The following is a 19,252-nucleotide window of genomic DNA, read 5'->3' as shown; positions in this document are numbered from 1 at the left end:
CTGTCCAACTTCTTGGTTCTGAGAGCCGAGTTGTTCGTTCGAGTTGGCGCCCTTTTTTCTTCTTCTTTCTTTGTTGTAACTCGATATTATTTTATCTCTAGCATTCTGATCTATTTTCCTTCCATTTTTGTATTAACAGTCTCATTTTCTTCCTAGTTACTATCATTTCATTACCAAATTTTCTTCTCATATCTCCAAAGCCAATATTCGGTATATTGAAGCTAGCCCGAATACTCACTTGAGATTTAGTGTCTCTCTGCCCTTTTAATTTTTTTTTTCTCCTGAGCTAAGCCCCTCTTCTTGTCGTCTTAAATCTCTTATCATTTATTTTACCCATCTTTATTCAGTTCTTCTCTTCAAAAATCTCTATACCCAGAGTATAGAGGTTTCAATTGGCTAGACCCAACGTGGGGCTTCTTTTACATTTCTGGCTTTAAAAATATTTTCTTTAATTTTTGGTTTTTATCTTGGTGATTTCAGTGATTGGGTTTGGTAGATTTTCACTTTGACGTTGAGTTTTGTACTTCAATTTGGTTTTTTTTGGAGATTATCTTATATCTATATCTTGTATAAACTTGTTTTGCTATAGTATACTGTGTTGACTGAATAAATCGCTTTGTTTTGATTGGTTAAAGAACTATTTTGGTATTAATAATAAATTAAATTAAAATTAAAAATTTAAATATCTTGAATTTAACAATCTCATCGATGTTTACAAGTCCGGAGTAGCATTAATAGTGAATCACTACCTTGAATTAAAAGTATTATTCAATTTTAGGTTTATCGGGAGTGTAGCAGTACATTTCATCGGATTTCACGACTGGACCAAACAAATAAACATTGCTGGTATAGGTATCGACTCAGAACATTAACTTGAGGACAGAGAGTAAGTTAAACTTTACCTACTTACATTTTATCTCATTCTCGTGTTTACTTCCCAGTGGTGTGTAATGGCATCTTTTAAGGCAGAACATCTGTCAACCCCTGAATTGGATTACGAGTTGAAAATTCGTCAGTTAGCTGATCCATCGCTAACTACTGATAGGGCTAAAGTGATCGTTTTGACAGGTGCGTTAAAGCAAGCTTCAGCAAATCGGAGTCATGCTGTTCTGTCAGCTTTCCAACTAAATTTTAGTGATGAGGTCCGTGAAATAGAAGCTACCCTTGCAGATTTGAAGACCCAAATTAGCTCTTTTGTTGGCTCCCATAGTGATGTTTTATATGGTCGCTTGACTTCCCATTTAGGTCATGTTTCAGGTAGGGTTCATTTGTTAGAGTCGGTAAATGAGGAAGAGGATGCCATTAAGAAGTCTTTCAACTTCAAGATACTTAATCTGGAAGGCGAACTTGAGTTTAAAGTAGTTCCACAGGCTCACTCCACTCATAACCCTAGTGTTTCAGTAAATTCCTTCCCTTTCTTTAAGTCGGCTCCTATTTATAAATGGGGCGTACATTTTTCTGGTGGTTCTAATGAAAATGTTGTTGGGTTCTTGGAGAAAGTAGAATGTCTGCGACTAGCTCGTGGGAACAGTGAAGATGAGTGCTTTTCATCAGCTGGTGATCTGTTTAAGGATTCAGCTCTTACTTGGTACCTCAATAACCGAGGTAGTTTTACTTCATGGCAACAGTTAGTTGTCAAACTGAAATCAGATTTTCTTCCTTATAATTATGACGACAACTTACTGGACGAAATTAAATCTCGTAAACAGGCTCCCCAGGAGAAAGTCACCATCTTTATCAATGAAGTTGTTAGTTTGTGTAACCGTCTGGAAGTTCCTCTTTCTGAGTCCCATATAGTAAGAATTATTAGGAAAAATTTGTTGCCGTCTTATGATCCAAGTCTGGCACTCACTGACATTCTCTCGATTGCTGATCTTACAGAAAAATGTAAGAGGTTAGAAGAAGTTTTGTCATGGTCTTCTGAACCTATATCTAGTGTCCCAAGTCAGTCAAATTTCAGAAATCAGGAATCAACCTTTACTGATAGGCAAAATTATTCTCGGTCTGGTAATATCTCTACTTTTAATTCGAAGATTACCTGTTGGAATTGTCTTCGGTCCAAACATCGGTATTCTGAATGTTCTGAACCTAGAGGTCTGTTTTGTTATGGGTGTGGATGTCAAGGTGTACGTAAGAGTGAATGTGAATTCTGTTCAAGAAATGACAGAAGGGGTGACTCCCACTCCTCATCAAAATACAGGGAACACTCTAGAAAATCCTCAAGACCTAGAAATCAGTTTCTCGAGTCAGGAGGTCCATGCCTCAACCACCCAAACATCCCAACCTCCACCGAAAGACAAAAGACCACGGAACGGCAGATACCAACCGAAAAGAGGACGTTAGTTGACCATGTCCTTTGTGATTCTTCTGTAGTTTCTCCAAGTAATCCCTTATCTTCCCTCATTGATATTGACATTAATTCATTATTAGTTAGAAAAAACAAGGATAATCGTCCATACCTTGAAATATCTATCTTAGGACATTCTTGTTTAGCTTTACTGGACACAGGGTCCAATATCTCTATTTTAGGTTCTTTAGGTCTGGAATTTCTCCAGAATTCTAATGTTAAGATAGGAATGGATGAGAGTTTGCAAGTGACTACAGCTGATGGTCAGGTCCAACCAATTTTAGGTCAGTTCACAACTGAGATTTCTGTTAGTTCATGTAAAAGGATGATTACATCTTTTGTTATACCTTCTGTTAAGAATTCAGTTATCCTAGGGATGGATTTTCTGAAAACTTTTAATAGTGAATTGAATTTTCCTGAATTTTCTTTATCTGTCTCTTCTTTTAATATCTCTTGTGTTGATGCAGTTGAAGATATGAGTAGACTTAATGCTCAGGAGTTAGAGCAGTTGAATAATGTCATCAAATCCTTCTCTTCTATCTCTTCGAAGAATCAGTTAGGCAGAACTCATCTCATCGAACATCACATTGATGTGGGTTCGTCTAAGCCCTTCAGACAATACCAGTATCCATTGCCTCAAGCCTGGCATGAGAGCTTAGTTAAGGAGGTGGATGAAATGCTTAAGCTTGGTATTATCGAGCAGAGCTCGTCTAGCTTTTGTAGTCCCTTATGGATGACAAAGAAGAAGGATGGGACTTTTCGTGTCTGTTTTGACGGACGTAAACTTAACAGCATTACGATGAATAGGGATGCCTATCCTATACCTCGTATAGATATCATCCTCACCAAGCTACAAAATGCTAAATACATTTCATCCATCGACTTAAAGAAGGCATTTTTACAGATCCCATTAAGCGAAGAGAGTAAGAAACTTACGGCTTTTGCAGTAAGTGGCAAAGGATTGTACCAGTTTACTACAATGCCTTTTGGTCTGGTGTCTGCTCCCCAGACTATGTGTAGATTAATGGATTTGGTAATAGGTCCTGCTTTAGATCCCTATTGTCAATATTATCTTGATGATATTCTAGTCATTACTCCTGATTTCGACACTCATATCTCTGTATTGCAACAGTTGTTTCAGCGTCTCAAAGATGCAAATTTGACTATTAACTTAGATAAAAGCAGCTTTTGTCGTGATTCTATTAAGTTTTTAGGATATGTTGTAGATTCTCATGGCTTACATACTGACCCTGATAAGGTGTCAGCTATTCGTGATTTTCCTGTGCCTAAAAATACCACCCAGGTCCGTCGATTGTTAGGAATGGTGGGCTATTATAAAAAGTTTGTTAAGTCTTATTCTACCTTGTTGTCCCCTATCACTGATTTGCTTCAAAATAGGAAAAAGGGACAAAACATTGTGTGGACTCCTGAAGCTAATGAAGCTTTCATTAAAATCAAGGAGGCTCTCACCAACTCCCCAGTTATGGTAGCCCCAGATTTCACTAAGCCTTTCTATTTGATGACTGATTGTTCAGACACAGCATCTGGTGGTGTACTCTATCAAATTGTCGATGGAGAGGAACACCCTATAGCCTATACAAGCAGGAAATTAAACAAAGCCCAGAAAAATTATACTACAACTGAAAAAGAGTTGTTAGCTATAATTACGGGTATTGAACATTTCAGATATTTTCTGGAAGGTCGTTCGTTTACAGTCATAACTGACCATAGTAGTTTGGTGTGGTTACAGAGTATGAAGAACCCATCTCCTCGTTTGGCTAGGTGGATTTTAAAATTGGCACAATATGATTATAAAATTGTTCATCGTAAAGCTGCAGGTGTAGTAGTCGCTGATGCACTATCGAGAACTTTTGATATTAACTTGTTAGATTTATCTACTTTACAACCAGATGACTGGTATCAAAAAATGTTGTATGATGTCCAGAATGTTCCAGGTAAATTTCCTGATTTTAAAGTTGAGCATGGTGTGTTGTATAAACATGTGTTAAGTTCTATGGATGCCCTTACTGGAATGTCGGAATGGAAGATAGTCGTTCCAACAGCAAATAGAGCAGAGGTTTTGGCCACTTTTCATGACCATCCTACTGCAGCTCATTTTGGCTTCTACAAAACTTTCTGTCGTATATCTGAACTGTATTACTGGCCGAAGATGCGTCAGACTATTCGTAGTTATCTCGCTCGATGCAAAATTTGTGCTACGTGTAAGTCGACAAATCTTCCCCAACCAGGTTTAATGGGTAGTTATCGACGGATTGATTTTCCATTCCAACTTATATCTTTAGATCTTATTGGTCCTTATCCTAGGTCGTATAAAGGTGCTCAATATGCCTTAGTAGTTGTTGATTACTTTACAAAATTTCCTTTGGTGCATACTATGTCTAAAGCAACTACTTCAGCCATTATCAAGTATCTTGAGAATGAAGTTTTCCTAATTTATGGTGTTCCACAGATCGTGTCTTGCGATAATGGACCCCAGTTCACAGCCAAGGCTTTTCGTGATCTTATGTCTAAATATAATGTACAAAAGATCTGGTACAATGCGAACTATCATCCTCAAATTAATCATACTGAAAGAGTAAACAAATCTATCGTTACTGCTTTAAGATCATATTCATTTCCTGATCAGAGAGCTTGGGATACTCATATCCACTCTATAGTACAAGCTATCAGGACTTCTTCTCACGAAATAACCAAATGTCCTCCATCATTCTTAATGTTTGGTCGTCATGTTCCTCTTTCTGGTGATTATTTTGGTAAAATCTCAGAAAATGCCACTAATTTTCCTGCAATATCAGATAAGTTACACCGCTTAGAAGATATTCAGCATCTTCCTAACATATATGTGGATGTTCGCAAACGTTTGAAAGCATCTTATGACAGAAATAAGTGCCGTTATGACCTGAGAAAGCGAGCCTTATCGTTCAGAGTCGGAGATTCCGTTTTGAAGAAAAATTTTGTCAAGTCAGATAAAGTGAATTTCCAATCTGCCAAGTTGTGTCAAAAATACATACCTTGCACTGTTATTAAGGTTATCTCCCCTTTGATTTATGAGTTGAAGGAAACTTCCACCGGCAGGAAACTAGGAAGGTTTCATGTCAAAGATTTACTTGAGGATAAGACTGTAGGTCCACATAACTTGTCTGACAATTCAGATGGTTCATCTTCAGATGAAGATTAAATTGTAAGGGCCAGTTTGTTATTTATGATCTGTTTATCTATTTTGTTTACCTGGTTAACATCTGTTGTTATGCCTTTTACCTTATTTTATCTTATATTATCTTATCTTAATGTTGGTTAATATCTTAGTTTATGGACTTGTTCATTTTGCTGTTGGTTGTCTCTTGAAAGTCCAAACTATATATCATAGGAGTGCAGGATGGATAATGGAAATTTTCCCCATCTTGAATTCTGGGTTAAATAGATATTTATAGGGATAGTTAGGAAACCGTTTCTATAATATTTTCTTTGATTGACGGTTGCATGAGCTCGTGGACCATGGCCATAAAGCTTATGCATTCACTTACTTACTGTGTCAGGGTTTAGCGTGGGTTCAGGACTGATCACCCTGGACTTGGGCACTTCACTTGGCTCAAAAATATATTAATATCTATAAGTTGTTCCTAGAGTATCTCTTAGGTTGAAATTAGAATGTGTCATGTAGAATTGGATCGTTCTGATATTCAGCAGTAAGTCAGTCTGTTTAACTTGGTTGTCATCTCCTATGCTGTTATCTTTTAAATGATTTGAGTTTTAACATATCTTATTACCGTAAGTTTGGTTACCTGTCTCTACCACTTGCTTGGATTAGTGGCTGTGAGTATGTGAGTTACCTTATTTGTCTCCCTACTGAGCATTATGTTAGTAGATGTTCTTCTGCCTTAAATATGAAAAGGTAGATGTGAGTTTATCTTTACCTTTACCTGAAGTGAGTTTATCTTTACCTTTAGTTTGAGTTTATCTCGTACCTTTACCTTGATGAGTTTATCTCTTATCTATATCTTGATTGAATGTATATCTTATCTTTATCTTGATTATTATAAAGTCCTAAGAATTTGTCCTTCTCTGTGCTTGTCGTGAGTAAAGAATTGGACCACGTCAATAGTACAGTTTAGGTATTACAGTTAGGATTTTTATTACCTTTTACCTTTGTGCATACCACGAGTAGATGTGGGCTTGCAATTATCTCTTTTACCTTTTAGCATACCCTATACTATGCGTATAGTGCGCTTGCTAGTATCTTTACCTAGATTGTGTCTTCCTATCGCTACGAAAGCAAGTAGACGTTATGAATTATCTTTTACCTTGAGTTTTAGATGTTGATATCCGGAACCATATCATATATGTTTAGGTTTGTAGTAATGTAGTTTTAACTGGTCCTAATGAATTAGTCCCTCATTGAATTCTGGGGTGATTAATAGAATTTGTTCGCTCTAGTGTCAATGTTGGGTAAAGTTAATAGGATGCGTTTAGGTTAATTGTTGTTTATGGTTCTTAGTTATATTGTGTTAAGGGTTGTTAATACACACCTGTAATTTAGTTTTCATCATGGGTTTACTAACACTTGAGAATGTAGATAGTAAGTAGTGTTAAGAGTTAACTTACTCTATAAGGTTGTATAATTATATTTAGAATGTTAGTGATTAACGCGTAATTATTTGTTTTTCTCTATCTTTGGTTTTACTAAATTAAAGTAAATTATCTTGTTGAATAACTTATGTCAGTCAGTTACGTATGTCGGTTAGCTACACATCCCTTCTATGTTCTATACTTTCTGCAAATACCATTAAAGATATCTCGCGTGGCCTCTATACTGTCTGTATGACTTCGTCCTGATTTTTGTTCTGTCTCCTCAGCAAATAGTATGGCTGTTGAGCCTACCATAATTATGGTTTTATACCACAACGTTTCTCCTTTACCGTGTCCATCCTCAGGTTCGCCTAGCGTCAGTTAGTTTTGGAAAATAAAAAAAAAGGAAACTTGTAGAGTTTTCCTTTTTTTGCTGGAGAAGAGGGAGAATGTAGCGACCACGCTACTAATTAAATTACTTTAATTAAAATTGGATTAAAATATACCCCTCTACAAAAACCTTGGGTGACGCCCGCGAAGATCCAACACCGATTTTTCGGTGGACAGGCGCGCCAATAGAAAGAAAATCGATGATTGTCGATTTCTAGTTTAGTTGGTCACGAACTCACAAAGAGGCAACACATCGTCATTACTTAGGTGACGGAGTTTGGGCAAAATTGGGAAAATATATAACTAAAAGACCTCGAACATCAGCCAATAACCCATACTAATAATAATCAAGCAGTAGTTATATCTGGAGACTTATTTACAAGAAAGGAAAAAGGTTATAATACCGCCGATGTGTTGCTTTGCTCAAGTGAGTATATTGATATAGTTCTCTTTATTTCTTCATTATAAAATCAAATTCACCATCCTAGATATCTCGTTCGTTATCTGTAGATATTAATTTCAGTTAAGAAATAATTTAAATGTCACATTATAAGTTATATTACGGTAAGGATATTCGTTTCCATTTGCAAAGGAACAGTCAAGGCCATATGTTTTAGTGCTAAAGTTAAATTCCAATTTCTCATTAGACTTTTTGCTCTAGGTTTTTTTGAGGTAATAATAAAAAAAAGTTTTAACGAATATCAGACATGTCATGCGCATGTCCCTGCCATGTCTGATTTGATGATTTGAGTTAGTTTCAGTTTGACATGACATATGTATACCTAACCTGTGTTTTTTTTGTTTTGGTTTCCAGTGCAGTGACCCTGTGCTGTCTACACATAGTGTTATAAATAATGTAATTAAATTGATAAAATTTATTTTAGATTCCGTCCCGTAGCTACTTGTCACATAGACACTTAGCCTAGTCAATTTATATAGATTGTATCATCATTTAATGTGCCATCATATAAATATGTGCCAGTTACTGTAAGCAGCTAGGGTATGGGTTACCCCTAGAGTTACTTTTGATTGGATTGGATAGTACCTATTTCACAACATCCAGGATTGGATTTATCACCACAGCAGCCCACTAGTTTTTGCCGTGCCAAGAGGAAATTCATTCCTATCTGGACCTTTTTAAATAGGACTTGTGGTTAAGATAAGTTGTTTAATCTTATTATTTACATATTTTGGGTACTCTATAGTTGCTTGCACTGTAAACTTCTTGTATGCATACAATTGAGGTAAACTAGGTACATATTTCTTGATAGATAGGGTTTTAGGTCGTTGGTTTTTTTTTAATTTAATATAAGTAGTAGTTTCCAATAAATAAAATTAGGTCTTGTTCAATAATCATTATAAATAATAATTGTAGCTTAAAAATTTGATAGGGAAGGGGTCGTTAAAGGTTTGTCGCGGATATACATTGTATATAAAGAGTAACTGACCAACTCATTTATACAACTCATTTATAGAACTCATTTATATAACTCATTTATATAACTCATTTATATAACTCATTATATATTTATTTATTAGTGTTTTTGCTAGGTGAGATCTTTATTATTTTTGGTAACCGTAGCGTTCTTGTTGTGGATCTCACTCTAGCGTAGTTCAATTTAGGAAATAATTACTAACTTTTTAGTTGTAAGGACTTAGTGCTATTCCAACGGACTTTTGATTTGGATTTTGATTTTAATACTTTTGCTTGGCCAGTGATAGTGGATAATTGCTTGTTGAGTGGCCTTTGCGGTCCTATTTTATCTTTTCCCCATCCACTATCACTGTTATTACGTTGCGTTATATGTAAAGTGTTAACATTTAATATTTATTATTAATATATTTGTATGTATTAAGGTTGGTGTTTTATTTCAGTCTGTATTACCAGTATATAACATAGCAAGACAAGATCAGTATTTAGTATTTTGTATTTCAGGTGGTTGTAACCAGTGTCATAGAGTTCCCGTTGTTCGTTACTTCAAAATCTCGAACCTGTCCAACTTCTTGGTTCTGAGAGCCGAGTTGTTCGTTCGAGTTGGCGCCCTTTTTTCTTCTTCTTTCTTTGTTGTAACTCGATATTATTTTATCTCTAGCATTCTGATCTATTTTCCTTCCATTTTTGTATTAACAGTCTCATTTTCTTCCTAGTTACTATCATTTCATTACCAAATTTTCTTCTCATATCTCCAAAGCCAATATTCGGTATATTGAAGCTAGCCCGAATACTCACTTGAGATTTAGTGTCTCTCTGCCCTTTTAATTTTTTTTTCTCCTGAGCTAAGCCCCTCTTCTTGTCGTCTTAAATCTCTTATCATTTATTTTACCCATCTTTATTCAGTTCTTCTCTTCAAAAATCTCTATACCCAGAGTATAGAGGTTTCAAGTTTCTTACTAATAACTAATACTTAAGACATACTTTTATCATATATCTATTCTAGTTATGTAATATTATACTTAGATGTAAAAATTGTCTGGCTAATTGGTCTTTACCAAAGCCGTCAAATTAAATTAAAAAAAAAGACATACTGTTGGTCTCTGAAACACACCTTACCTCAAAAAGTAGTTTCAAAATCACAAATTTTGAAGTGTACAATGCAGCCCATCCAAATGTAAACCGATTAGCCGAGCTGAGAGGCAGTGTTAATTCGAAATGGAATTAATAAAGTAGAAAATAATGACATGCAGACACCCAGCGTAGTAATAGAGGATTGGAATATACCAATCACAATAACAACGGTGTATTTCCCACCAAATTATCGAGCAAATAAGAAATCCACAAGGAAAAGTTTTCCTGTACTTGGCTGTATACCATATATTACAAAAAACGACTAAAATCCTTTATAAAAGGTATATTTTTAAAAATCCCTTAAAGAACTACATCACAGAACTAGTCTTCGATCGGATGACCGATCATCATCAGTACTTACATGAGCTACATGCTAACTACCAAAATACAATATTATAAAAATATATGGGTAAAGGGTTATCGTAGGGTTATCAAGGGATATTATCAAAAGTAAAAGGGTTTTACCCATATATTTTTATAATATTGTATTTTGGTGGTTAGCGTGTTAAATCACGTAAGCACTGATGATGATCGGTCATACAATCGAAAACTAGTTCTGTGATATAGCCCTTTTTAGGGATTTTTAAAAATATACCTTTTATCAATGATTTTAGTCGTTTTTTTTTTAATAATGAAATGTTTGCCGAATTATTTAGAAATAACGGCAGCAGATTCCTAACAGGAGGCGACTATAACACTAAACACACTAGCTGGGGATCTCGTCTGACAGCTCCAGGAAAAGGAATAATACTGCATCAATTCATTCAAGAACTACACCTAAATCATCTGTCCACCTAGACACCAACTTTCTGGCCTACAGACCCTCAGAAATACCCAGATTGCCTTGACTTCTTTGTGACCAAAGGATTCTCCAACAACTATCTAACCATCGATCCTAATTATAATATTGCCTCAGATCATACACTAGTAATAACTACGATTCTTACAAATATTGATAAATATTGAATAATTATGATATTGCCTCAGATCATACACTAGTAATAACTACGATTCTTACAAATATCCAAGAAAAAGCACAACCACTGATTCTCCATAATCAAGCTACCAACTGGAATCTCTTTAGAGGAATATTAGAAAATGAAGTAAAGCTCAATGTATCCTTAAAAACACGCCGAGAGTTGGAAAACCAAGTACAACAATTTACAAAATTAATACAGCGTGCCTCGTGGGAATCAACTCCACCATTGGTCAAAACCCAAAACAGAAGTCACTGTCTCCGAGTATAGGAGAGAGGATTAAAGAAAAACGCCACTTAAGAAAGATCTGGCAAAACACATGACACCCTGCGCCAACTATAACAGGGCAGCCAAACGTTTAAAAGACTACCTATAAACATTTAAAATGAGAGCTTCCAAAACTATGACACAGAGGATACAAATTACAGTTTATGGAAAGCAACTAAAAAATTAAAGCAAACCAAAGAACATATTTCACCTATAAGGGAACCTGATGGAAGTTGGGCAAAAACAAATAAAGAAAAAGCACAAATTTTTGCTGCACATCTAGAAACTGTTTTTAAACCTCTCTCAATAAGAGAAGATACAGATGACGAGATCAAAGCGTTTCTTGATGCGCAAATACCATCAGATGAGCAGATACAACATATTACACCAAATGAGGTATGGTGCATTATAAAAACAGAGCTAGATCCTAAAAATGCTCCAGGACCCGACCTAATCACTGGAAAAGTTATGAAAGAATTACCGCGAAAAGGGATACTTATGTTAACCTACCTTACTAACGCCGTCATAAGACTCAAATATGTTCCTGCGGAATGGAAGGTAGCGCAAATAATGCTAATCCCTAAACCTGGTAACCTTCAACACGAAACAACTTCTTACCGACCAATAATTCTACTGCCTATCATATCGAAAATTATGGAAAATGTACTAGCTAAGAGACTAATGAAAATTATTGCAGCAAAAGAACTTCTACCGATTCACCAATTTGGATTTAGAGCGAAACATTCAACAATTGAACAGATCCATCGACTGGTAGAATTAATCCAAGACCATTTTGAAAGTAAGTAATATTGCTCAATTGCAATTATCGATGTGCGTCAAGCTTTCAACAAGGTGCGGCATCAGGAACTACTATATAAACTAAAAAAGGACCTAGACCAGAACGTGTATGACATACTATACTTATACCTAAAAGAAAAATATTTGCAAGTAAAATATGCAGACGAAATAACCGGTCTACATCTCATAAATGCAGGCGTTCCTCAAGGTAGCGTTCTTGGACCGATCCTTTATCTACTATTTAACTGCGATTTGCCTACTGGCAATTAAGTACATACATCCACATTTGCAGACAATACCGCAATAATGGCGGTACATTCAGATCCCGTTTTTACAGCAGAACAACTCCAAATAAACTTAAATAAAGTCCAGAAATGGACTAAGAAATGGAAGATAAAATTTAATGAATCTAAATCAAGCCACATAGTATTCACTAAATGTCATGACGATTCTTCTCAAATATCACTCAACAATGCTCTCCTTCCAACGGTAGGTACTGTAAAGTACTTAGGCTTACATATGGACAAGATTCACTTGAAAAACTCATATATGGAAAAAAGAAATCATCTTGATACCACGTACAGAAAATACTATTAGTTACTCGGAAGAAAGTCTCAGTTGTCGTTGAGAAATAAACTACTAGCGTACAATGCCATAGTCAAGCCAATTTGGACGTACGGAATACAGTTGCTTCAAAATCCATCCTAGCAATCATGGACCGATCTCAAAACAAGGTGTTACGAGCAACAGCTGATGCGCCATGGCTTCTAAGCAACAAAGACATTCTACAAGAAATTCAAGTGCCAACTGTGAGTGAAGCTATAGTGTCACACACTGATAAATATTTACAACGACTAGAAAATCACCCAATTGTGTTAGCGTTAAATTTATTGGACAATAGTCAACCAATTGACGCCTTAAGCAAAAATTACCGTTAAGGCTCGCTTTCACGCTACGTCTTATTGTACTTTTTGTGTGTCATGCAAAACGTACGACAAAACGTACTTTTTGTGAATAAGCGGATTTAATTTTTTCGATTGACAAGACGTACTTTTGCTGTTTTCACGCTACGTCTTATTGTACGTATTGTGTGATAGGATTTGTCCTCCGCTTATTCACAAAATGTACGTTTTGTCGTACGTTTTGCATGACACACAAAACGTACAATAAGACGTAGCGTGAAAACGAGCCTTAAGATTTACCGTTCTTAAGTTGTGTCGAGTAAATATTTATTGAAATACCTCTCTTCGCGCCAATATTGTAAATTTCAACAAATGTGTTTATGGTTTCTTTTTGGCTGATTGTACAGTAAACAAACAATAAAAAAATATGTAAAAGTTTTAAAGACCGGTCCTTAATTAATAATGCAAATACGCAAAATATCTGGTCATTTCAGCAATGCGCTGACTTGATTAATAGAAACGCATTTCATAGACTGTTGGGTACCTGAAAACCTAATTTAATGAAGTGAACTAACGATATTACAAGAATATCAAAATTCAGGACTTGATTTCAAAAAACAAACTTATAACCATGCGGTAACGTCATAAAAGATGTAACAAACGGTTACCTAGGCATAACAGAAATGGTAACCTAAGAAAAAAATGTAGAATATTTTTAACACAATATAAGAAAAGCCAAAATAAATTATAGATCGAAGATCCGCACTTTGAGAGGTGGTGAAACCAAGTCCCAGTAGACTAGTGATGGGAAAAACCTACCGGTTATAACCTAAAACCGGTTTTTTCTTCTGAAATAATCGGTTTTTCCAGTTGTTGTTTTGTCACGGTTATAACCGGTTTTTTTTTAAATTAATGATCAGTGAAAAAACAGGTAAGTGGAAAAAATACTGAATTCAGAGAAAAAATGTGAAAATTTTTCGCCCACCGCGCGAAAATGAGAAATTTTAAGCTGACTGAAACCGATTTCACAACACTGATGACTGATTGCTATACTGACATGGACTGATATCCATTCGAATGGAGTATCGTAAACTGAAGCGCAATGTGAATGTAAGCTATTGAGTATTGGCTGTGATTAAAAAACCGAACACCGGTTTTTGGAACAACCGGTTTTTTTTACCGGTTATAACCGGTAGGTTAAATCGTAGGTAAAAAAACGGTATAACCGAATACCAGTGTTTTGTCAACAACCGCCATCCCTACAGTAGACTAAAATCATAGATAAATGCGTAAAAGTTATAAAGACCGGTCATTTCAGAAATGTGCTGACTTGATTTTATCATTTATAGAAACGCATTTCATAGACTGTTGGGTCTCACTCTGTAAAAATAAAGCATGTGCATAAATCGAATAACACACTTCATTATCGTGCAATAAATCATATCTTTATAAAGCTTTTAAAATCCCATTAAAAAAATAAAAGTCAAATAGTTTTAACAAAAATACTTACCAATAGTCGGATGTTAGACAACTTTTCACGGTAATTATTAACTGATATATTTAAATATATTGGAAGGCGTTTTTATGGGAAATAAACCATGCATGATAACTTGTGTAGGTATTGAGGAATAGTAAGTGATAGTTTCCACCAGTGTGGAGTACATGCGCTCTTTTCATGTTTACATTCTCGATTCCCGCGAAAATTGTCGGACAACAGAAAATACCAGTAATGGATTTAGGGGAAATACACAATCAATAGAAACGTTCGAATGTAGAAAATGCATAAATATGTATATAATTACCAGATAAGATTGATAACATTTATGAAACACGGAAGTCGTATAAATGTGTTGTTACAACCAGAGCACGCTGGCTTTGATAAAAAAACAGAAAAGTAAACAAAAATTAATTTTTGCTATAGGTTTTATTTTCCTTTTTAATTAGTTCTTGGAACACAATACAGTAATATTCAATATGTAGAGAAATATTTGTACAGAAAAACGGGAAATAAATTCGTAAAATGAAAAAAGTATGGCTGCGCATAGAAAATAATTTTGGACTAGGAAATTTGGACGAATGGGAATGAGAGAAAAGATTAATAAATAATATCTATACCGTCGGGAATGTACAGGTGAACAGGTTCCTTTAAACCCTATCGACATTTACTTCATCTTTCCTCATTAGAGGCCGCTAAAAGCATACGTTGGTAGAATATTTAAATATATTTACCAACCACTCGGTGCGTTTTGATTTAATTCAGTGCTCTTATAAAGCCTCTTTGATAAGGGATAAATGTAGAAACACTTGTCAGAGGATGGTAAGACACTCGAATTGAATCAAGACGAAACCGTCCATTTTTATTTGGTTTTACGTTATACTCGGTGAAGGGTACAAAATGATCACCGTTTATATGGGTAAACTGCTGATGCTTTAGTAGAATAGAATCCTAGCATCACCCGATAGCAAGGATATGTCTCAGGTTCGCAGTTTACATTAATAGTTATTGACACTCACTTCATCTGTCCTCGTTAGAGGTCGTTAAAGGCATATGTTGGTAGAATATTTAAATATATTTACTAACCAGTCAGTGCGTTTTGATTCAATGCAGTCATCTTACAAGGCCACTTTGATAACAAATAAACCTAGAAACACTTGTCAGAAGATGGTAAGAAACTCGAGTTGAATCAAAACTACACTGTCTATTTTAATTTAAAAAACAATAAAGCAGCCATAGTGAAAATTCACAAATAAACAATATGTCAAAAAATTTACAAAGTCGCCTTAATTATAAAGCCATCGTATTTCAGGTAAATAGCTTATTGTTTATCTTCGTGTATTGACATTGCCCTGTATCAACTTGTACAGGCAATATTAACAACCCTGGAGAGTGCGATTATTGTGCTAGGACCGTAAAATTATAGAAAATTTGAAAAAATTATAGTATACGCGAGAAAAGAATCGTCAAATTCAATTCTTTCGCACTAAATAATAACACAGGCCAACGATGAAAAAACTTTTTTGATAAGATTACCTCTATCTTATGTATTTTAGTGTGCTTAGTACGAAAAACGCATTAAAAATGCTGTATCACCCACCATTCTTTCACAATTTAACATTTAAAATTGCATAATTACCTTTGAAACCAAGATGACTACTAATCAAAAAGAATCTTGTATTGCATTCAAACAAGTTGTAACCAAGTTTTTAGGTAATGTGAAAGACCCTAACTACGACCTTATATTAGCCAATTTATTGGATAAGTTTTTTAAAATTTTTGTTAAGAAGATTTGGGATGTCAAATGAGCCTCAAAATTCACCTTTTGCACTACCATCTTGATTTTTTTCCTGAAAATCTAGGTGATGTTAGTGAAGAACAAGGCGAACGATTCCCCTAGGATATCAAGGTGATGTAGAAACGATACCAGGGACGTTGGAACAATACTGTGATGAGTAATTACTGTTGGTCACTTCATCGGAAACAACAGAGTGCCTCGCATAGGAGAAAATGCTACTTCAGAAGTTTTAAATAAAATAGAGAAAGAAAATACAAAAGCATTGACTCCTGAAATGATTGCACAGACCTATACTATTACAAAATAAGAATTAGATAAAAGATTTTATTCTAATAATGTATAATTTAAATGTATTTCGGTATTTTGTCTTTTTCAAATTATTATAATGTATAATAAACCAGTGTCATATTGTGGGAAAACTGTGGGTGATACGTAAAATCTAATTACAGATTTTTTTTAGCGCCAAAAAATACATATGATTCACATAAGTTTGTAAGAAAAGTTTTATAAACAAAATGTTTTGTTGGCCTGTGTAATCAATGGTTAAGATTTTGTTTATTTAACTCTTGGATTGAAAGTTTAATTATATTTAAAATAAAACGATCTAAACAGCACTGTACAGAATATAATAATGAAGCTTTAAATATTGAGGAAATGTCAATTAGCCATACTATAGTCTACAGTTGAGTATGGGTGGAAGGTATCAACAACAAGTTTGATTAAAATGTTATATTGATGAACAGTAATAATTAGTCATGCTCAACATTACATATTTCTTCTGTTTTAATTACTAAATCAACCAGGAAAAAATATTATTTGCATGTTTCGATTTATTCTTCAAAAATCGTTTTCAGATTACAAAACCTTAATAAATTAAAAAAACAATAAGGCACCTGGACCAGATGAAATCCATTTAGAAATACTCAAACTATTGGATGAAAGGGGGATTTCAGCGCTACATAAAATATTCAATTTTATTTATGAGAGTGGTTACTATCCTCGGCAGCTCTACCTTTATTCACTTATCCAAGAAAGCAAATGCAAAAAGATGTGAGGATCACAGACTCATTATCCTGATAATGATGAGTCACACTTTAAAGATATTCTTAAAAATACTACATCAAAGATTATACAAAAAAATGTGAATGGGACATCAGTGATTCTCAGTTCGGGTTTAGGCAAGGTTTAAGAACAAGTCAAGGAATAGTACCAACACAGGTGCTGGTCCAAAATTGTTACGATCAGAGGAAGGAAATGTTTCTATGCTTTTTAGATTACGATAAAGCGTTTGATCGTGTCCAACACCACAAGTTAATGCAGATCCTCAAGAAACTTGATATATACCAAAAAGACATAAGATGCATAGAAAACTTGTATTGGTATCAAACAGCACAATTAAAAAAAAAAATATACAAACCCATAATATAAGAAGGGGTGTTCGACAGGGATGTGTGTTTTTCCCTCTTTTATTTAACATTCATGCAGAAGCCATATTTCAAGAGTCTTTGGAAGATGCAGAGATGGGAATCAAAGTGAATGGAGTATAAATGGACGACATACGATATGCTGATGATAATGTCTTTATTCGTGACAATATAGTCGATTTTCAACAACTTATCACTAAAATCGAAGAATACAGTAAACGAATTGGATTAGAGATTAATACCAAAAAGACCAAATTCATGATTATGTTCAGAAACTTGGATGCACTTGAAACCCCTACCAAAACACTGAATACCAAGTCCATTGAAAGAATAAACCAATTTAAATACCTGAAAACGTGGCTATTTGAAGAAGGCATCGGACAGGAAAGTAAAATGTCGCATTGAGCAAGCTCGACAAGCTCTCGTAAAATTCAGGAAGGTACTGATCTGTTCAGAGTTTGATCTTCAACTGAGACTGGCCAGGGTAATAAGATAAATATATACCCTGTTCGTGACACTTCAGCAGCCAGGGAACTGAAGCGTTTTTTCGACAGATAATACCTATAGAAACAAAGTACAACTATTTCCTGCGTGGGATCTGGCGGCCATTTTTATTTATAAACAATTAACTGTCAAGAAATGGCATTTTCCCCATTTTTTTCAAATCAACAGAAAGCAGTGAAACTTATTATTTTTTTAGTACAAATATCTTCGAGATTATAGAAATAGCTTTCAAATACCGTATTACAAAGTTTGATATACTAATTTGTTGTTAATATAATTGCGAAAAAAGTCGGAATTGCAAAAAAAATATATTTTCTCAATAACTGTTGTAAAAATTAGTGTAAAGCTTTGAAATTTTTGTCAAATGAGCGTTCTTTGGTGCTTAATATGTGATACAAATTTTAAAGCGATTCATTCAATTGTTTAAATTTTATTCAAATTGTTTATCCCAGAGAGCATTTTTTTTTGGCATAACATAAGTCAGAAAAAATGACCCTAAGACCATTCCACAGGTGTCAAATGAAAGAGCATGAGCTACAATTTCAACATGGTTTAAAAAAGTGAATAAAAAAAAATATACATAAATTCGGGTTCAAAACGTCCTCCGACGTTGTCCGATGCCTTGTTGCCAATATCTTCTATCATTGCAGTTTTCATCTTCTAATCCTCGTACACTCATGGATCGTCTTACTCCTTCTATCCATGTCGTTCTTGGCCTTCCTCCTTTTCTGTTTTCTGTGGGTATTCATTTCATAATTTTCTTTGGCAGTCTTTCCTCCCCCATTCTCTGAACATGTCCGTACCACGTTAATTGTTTCTTCTCAATGCATTCTACAACCGTTTCTTGTAAATTCATTCTTCGCTTTACTTCCTCATTTCTAACCCGGTCCAATCTCTATGTTCTACTTGCTCTTCTTAGGGCGTCCATCTCAGTAGCTTCTAATTTTCGTTTTAGGTGTTCCTTTATTCTCCATGTTTCGGATCCGTATACCAATGTGCTCTTAATCATGGTGTTGTATATTCGCATTTTTCTTTGTTTCCCTATCTCGGTACTCCATAAAACTCCGTTCAATGATTTAATTATCGTTCTTGCTTTATTTATTCTGCTCTTAATTTCTGCATCGTCAGTACCTTCCTTGTTGAATAAAAAAATGCATTTGTTAATAATAAATAATTAAGCAAAATATCGTCAATTTT

At 34.7% G+C, this 19,252-nt stretch overlaps 1 protein-coding gene across 1 annotated transcript in view; it reads right to left on the bottom strand.

Moving 5' to 3' along the window:
• LOC114330540 (uncharacterized) overlaps positions 1-14,511 on the bottom strand; it is a 92,302-nt gene extending 77,791 nt beyond the window's left edge. The window contains exon 1 of the mRNA XM_028279896.2: positions 14,345-14,511. The gene's annotated coding sequence lies outside the window, so the exon portion shown is untranslated. The remainder of the gene's footprint in view (positions 1-14,344) is intronic.
• Positions 14,512-19,252: the final 4,741 nt, after the last annotated feature.

This window comes from Diabrotica virgifera, chromosome 2, assembly GCF_917563875.1.
Source record: "Diabrotica virgifera virgifera chromosome 2, PGI_DIABVI_V3a".
Classification (NCBI taxonomy): domain Eukaryota; kingdom Metazoa; phylum Arthropoda; class Insecta; order Coleoptera; family Chrysomelidae; genus Diabrotica; species Diabrotica virgifera.
Note: the sequence above shows the minus strand (reverse complement) of the source record. Positions and strands in the feature narration are given on the sequence as shown.